This window comes from Dipodomys ordii, unplaced genomic scaffold (assembly GCF_000151885.1).
Source record: "Dipodomys ordii isolate 6190 unplaced genomic scaffold, Dord_2.0 Scaffold215, whole genome shotgun sequence".
NCBI lineage: Eukaryota > Metazoa > Chordata > Mammalia > Rodentia > Heteromyidae > Dipodomys > Dipodomys ordii.
In genome coordinates, this window is record NW_012267431.1 from 983,363 (window position 1) to 989,541 (window position 6,179).

Below are 6,179 nucleotides of genomic sequence, written 5' to 3' on the forward strand. Positions count from 1 at the left end.
AAGCCTAGCTAATCAGGAGGCTGAGATTTGAGGATCAAGGTTCAAAGCCAGCTTGGGCAGGAAAGTCTGTGAGACTCTTATCTCCAATGAACCACCAGAAAACAAGAAGTGGCTCAAGTGGAAGAGCATTAGCCTTGAGCTGAAGAGCTCAGGGACAACTCCTAGGCCCAGAGTTCAAGCCCCATGACCGACAAAAAAAAAATACACACCAGCTCACATCTCAGACCACTAATAGTGTCCTCTGTCCCCTTGAAAAATTCTCTAAAGATGTTAGAATGGCTGACAAGCTGACAGGACATGAGTCTCTGGTGTCCTAGCCCTTGGATACTAACCCACTAGGACACCCCCCCTCCCAGGCAAGTACCCTGCTGTCATCAAGGCTGCTGTGTACTCACTGTCCCCTGCTGGGCTCTACTTGGAGGAGTCACCTCTCACCACTGAGAAACTTGGCTCAAGTGAGGACAGCTGCAGGGAGAACAAATGTGTGGCAGTTGGACATATAAATAAGCCACCCAGCCTTTCCAGAGGAGGGAGAGAGGAAAGGGTTAGGGAGAGGAAAGAGAGAGAGCCCTGATCCAGGGTAGTAGAGATGCCATTCCCACAGCATTCCTCCAATTTGCTCCCCCCACACTGCCTCCACACTGGGCTTGGCAGGACCTTCTGAGAAGGTTACTTGGTCTCAGCACTGCCATCCACAAACCTTCTGATCACTTGTCATTGACAGTCAGGAACCAAGGCAGTTGATGTAAGGAACTAAGCTCAAACTGACTTAAATGCAAATAGCAGAAGTACTAGTTTCAGTTATGTCAACCCAGAAACTCAAATGCTATCACTGAATCCCTTTGAAGACCATGATTAAATCACTGTCATCACCCTACTGTGCAGATTAAGAAGCAGGCATAAAGCTAGGTACCAATGGCTAATGCCTGTAATTTTAGCTACTTAGGAGGCTGAGATCTGAAGATTGTGGTTCAAAGCCAGCCCAGGTAGGAAAATCTGTGAAACTCAATTCCAATTAACCATCAAAACGCTGGAAGTGGAGCTGTGGCTTACATGGTAAAGTGCTAGCTTTGAGCAAACAAAACCTCAGAGACAGCACCTAGGCGTGCGCACACACACACACACACACACACACACACACACACACACACACACCAGACATAAAGAGCTGGCACAGAGGCTGGGATGTATCTCTGGTAGAGTGCTTACCTAACATATATAAGACCCCAGGCTCCATCCTCAGCACCAGAAAGCAAACCAAAAAAGCTGTCACACAAAGAGCTGAACCTGAGACATACCCCTTACAAATAATTAGTCCCTGATGAAACTTATCTCAATGTGAATCCAGATTGGGTCTTGCTACACAGTTCAAGCTGGTTTGGAACTAGCTATGTAGCTCTGGCTGGCCTTCAATCTGTAATCCTTCCTCAGTCTCCTAAGTGTTGAAATTACTTTTATAACCATCTCATCTAGCCCAAAGACTTCTTGAAATGTGACAATATGTGGAAGACTTAAAAGAAATAAGACAATGGGCATCTGTGGACAAGCCTCATTATAGAATGATCTGATATTAGTATGGTTATGGAGATAAAATTATTACACATGAGCCAGGTGCTAGTGGCTCACGCCTGCAATCCTAGCTACTCAGGAGGCTGAGATCTGAGGATAGTGGTTCAGGGCCAGCCTGGGCAGGAAAGTCTGTGAGACTCTTATCTCCAATAAACCACTCAAAAAACTAGATGTAGCGCTGTGGCTCAAGTGGTAGAGTGCTAGCCTTGAGCTGAAGCGCTGGGGGACAGTGCCCAGGCCCAGAGTTCAAGCCTCATGACCAACAAAAATATTATTAGAAATGAACAAGGAGTAGGTACTGATGGTTCATGTCTGTAATCCTAGCTATTCATGAAGTTGCGATCGAAGGATCACAGTTTGAAGCTAGCCTGGGCAGGAATGTAGATGAGACTCTTACCTCCAATTAACCAGCAAAAAGCTGCAAGTGGAGTTCAAGTTGCTAGAGCACTAGCCTTGAGCAAAAAAGCTCAGGGTTCACTGGACCGGCACACACACACACACACAAAAATGAACGAAGGAGACTGGAAATGTGTCTTAGTGGTAGAGTGCTTGCCTAGCATGCATGAAGCCCTGGGTTTGATTACTCAGTACCACATAAACAGAAAGAGCCAGGAGTGGCGCTGTGGCTCAAGTGATAGAGGGCTAGCTTTGAGCCTAGAGAAGCTCAGGGATAGAGCCCAGGCCCTGAGTTCAAGCCCCAGGGCCAGAAAAAAAAATGAACAAAGAATTCCAGACTTTGAAAGTAGAACATTGATACACCTCAGTGGTAGAGCACTTGCCTAGCATATGCAAGGCTCTGGGTTTGAGCTCCAGCACAAAAAAAAGGAAGGAAAGAAGGAAGGAAGGAAGGAAGGAAGGAAGGAAGGAAGGAAGGAAGGAAGGAAGGGGGAAGGGTGGGAGGGATGGAGGGAGGGAAGGGAGGGAGGGAAGGGATGGAGGGAGGGAGGAAGAAACAGAAAAAAGAAAACTTTGAAAGTATTTTGGAAAAAAGTAGAAGTCGCCACCCTACTATGCAGATTAAGAAGCAGGCATAGCCGAGCACCGGTGGCTCACGCCTGTAATCCTAGCTACTCAGGAGGCTGAGATCTGAGGATCACTGTTCAAAGTCAGCCGGGGCAGGAAAGTCCATGAGACTCTTACCTCCAATAAACCACTAGAAAACCGGAAGTGACGCTGTGGCTCAAGAGGTAGAGCGCTCGCCTTGAGCTGAAGAGCGCAAAGACAGCGCCTAAGCCCAGAGTTCAAGCCCCATGACTGACAAAAAAAAAAAAAAGAAGCAGGCATTAAGCTGGGTGCCCGTGGCTTATGCCTGTAATCCTAGTTACTCAGGAAGTTGAGATCTGAGGATTGTGGTTCAAAGCCAGCCTGGACAGGAAAGTCCAGGAGACTCTAATCTCCAATTAGCCATCAGAAAATTAGAAATGGAGTTGTGGCTCAAGAGGCAGAGTGCTAGCCTTGAGTAAAAAAGAAGCTCAGAAAGAGTGCCCAGGCCCAGAGTTCAAGCCCCAAGACTGGCAAACAACAAAAACAACAACAGCAGCAAAAAACAAAAACAAAACATATAGAGCCAAATGTGATGGCCCACACATGTACTCCCAGCATTTGGACTGAGGCATGGGGACAAGCAGCTCAAGAATGCCTTGGGCAAAATAGCAAGACCCTGTCTCAGAAGAAAGAACCAGCCAGGTGCCAGTGGCTCACTTCTATCTTCCTAGCTGCTCAGGAGTCTGAAATCTGAGGATCACAGTTTGAAGGCATTCTAAGCAGGAAAGTCCATGAAACTTATCCTCAATGAACTACCAAAAAAGCTGGAAGTGGGGCTGTGGCTCAAGTGGTAGAGGGATATCCTTGAGCAAAAGATGCCCAGGGACAGTACCCAGGCCCTGAGTTCAAACCCCAGGACCAGTAAAAAAACAAAAAACAACAACAACAAAAACTTCAAGAACTATGAAGAGTTGATAGACTTTCCTGAAACAGATAAAATGAAGATGTCAGTGGGTGAATTCCTGTGGTCCCAGCTTCTTTGGAGATAGGGGAGGAAGATTAAGGTCTGAGGCCACCCTGGACAATAGATAAGACCTTATATCAAACACACTAAGAAAGCTGGGCACTAGTTGTTCACACCTGTAATCCTAGCTACTCAGGAGGCTGAGATTTGAGGATACCAGTTCGAAGCCAGCCCAGCAGGAATGTCCGGGAGACTCTTATCTCCAATTAACCACTGGAAAACTGCAAGTGGTGGTGTGGCTTAAAGTGGAAAAGCCTTGAGCAAAACAGCTCAGGGACAGTGCCCAGACCCTGAGTTCAAGCCCTATGCTGACAGAAAAACAAAAAACTAAGAGACTGAGGATTGCAATTTGAAGCCAGTCCAAGCAGGAAAGTCTGTGAAACTCTTTTCTTTGTTGTTTTTTGTTGTTGTTGTTGTTATTGTTTTGGTTTTTTCTTTTTTCAGTACTGGAGATTAAACCCAGGACATGGCACTTGCTAGGAAAGGGCTTTGCCACTGATCTACATCCTAGCTCAAGTCCATGAAACTCTTTTTTTGCCAGTCCTGGGGCTTGAACTCAGGGTCTGGACACTATCCCTGAGTTTCTTTTGCTCAAGGCTAGCACTCTACCACTTGAGCCACAGAATCACCTCTGTTTATGTTCTGTTTATGTGGTGCTGAGGAATTGATCCCAGGGCTTCATGCATGCTAAGCAAGCACTCTAACACTAAGCCATATTCTCAGCCCCAAGTTTATGAAACTCTTATGTCCATCAAAAAGCCAGAGGTGGAGTAGTGACTCAAGTGGTAGAGCACTGTCCTGGAACACAAAAGTTCAGAGACAGCACCCAGGTCCTGAGTTCAAACCCCAGGACTGGCACACACACAAAATACTAGGTGTCTATTCCTGTCATTTAAAAGACTGACCACCAGGCATCAGTGGCTAACATCTCTAATCCTAGCTACAAGAGGCTGAGATCTGAGGATCGAAGTTCAAAGCTAGACCGGGCAGGAAAGTCCCTAACACTCCTATATCCAATAAACTACCAGAAAACCAGAAGTGGCACTGTGGCTCAAATGGTAGAGCGCTAGCCTTCAGCTGAAGACTGAGGGACAGCGCCCAGACCCAGAGTTCAAGCCCCATGACCACCACCACCAACAACAAAAAAGTCTGAGCCATGTTGGAAGGGTTAACTCTCTGGAAATGAGTTGGTTATTTCCTTCCTTCCTATCCTTCCTTTCTTTTTTTCTTCTTTCTTTCTCTCTCTCTTCCTTTCTCCTCTCCCTCTCTCCCACTCCCTCTCTCTTTATCTCTCCTTCCTTCCTTCCTTCCTTCCTTCCTTCCTTCCTTCCTTCCTTCCTTCCTTCCTTCCTTCCTTCCTTCCTTCCTCCCTCCCTCCCTTCCTTCCTCCCTTCCTCCCTTCCTTCTTGTGTTGATACTGGGGCTTCAACTCAGCGTCTGAGCATTGTCCCTTAGCTTTTTCAGTCAAGGACAGCACTCTACCGCTTGAGTCTCAGCTCCACTTCTGGCATTTTGCTGGTTAATTAGAAATAAGACTTTTTACAGTACTCTCCTGCTCAGGCTGGCTTTAAACAACTCTACTCAGATCTCAGCCTCCTTAGTAGCTAAGATTCCAGGTGTGAGCTAGCAGTGCACAGCCCAAGTTCTTTATTTGATGATGATGGTGATGATGATGATGGTGGTGGTGGTGGTGGTGGTGATGATGATGATGGAATTATACAGAGGGGTTACAATGCCATAAGTCAAGTAATGAGCACAATTCAGGCACCAGTGGCTCATGCTTGCAATCCTAGCTACTCAAAAGGCTGAGATTTAAGGATCACGGTTTGAAGCCAGCCTGGGCAGAAAAGTCCCTGTGAAACTCTTCAATTAACCATTCAAAAACGGGAAGTGACAGTGTGGCTCAAGTGGAAGGGCGCTAGCCTTGAGTACAAAGAAGCTCAGGGATAGCATCCAGGCCCTGAGTTCAAGACCTACAACTGACAAAAAAAGTAATGAGTAATTTCCTTTGGGACAAGATCACCCCTTCCTTTACTTTCTTCCAGTTTTCCCCTCCTGTCCCTGCCCAAGTTGCATAGTTCTTTTGTTTTACATAGTGTTTATTGAATACCATGACTGCATTTATTCATCTTCCCTCCATTTCTGTATCCCCTTTGCCCCCTAAGAAGACAGCAAAAAAGAAAAAAAAACAGCAAACAACAAAAAAAACCCTCATGTTTTAATTTCCTGGAATTTGTTTTGATAAATAGTATTTTAGATATCCAGAGGAGTTATGCCTTTGGGTTCCTCCCCTTTAGTTTGTGCATGAATGCATAGAGCCCTGTATAAGTTATCATATGTAGTTGTATTTTAGATCTAACTTCCACACATGGCTTACCTCACTTAACATGATTTGACCTAGGTCCATCTAATTCCTTGCAAATGACATAATCATATTCTTTCTAATGGATGAATAAAATTCTATTGCATATATATGTATATATATACATACATATGTATGTATATATATATATATATACACCACAATTTTTGGGTCTCTCTCTCTTTCTTTCTTGTTTTCTCTGTTTCTCTGTCTCTCTTTTTGTCGATTGTAGGGATTGAA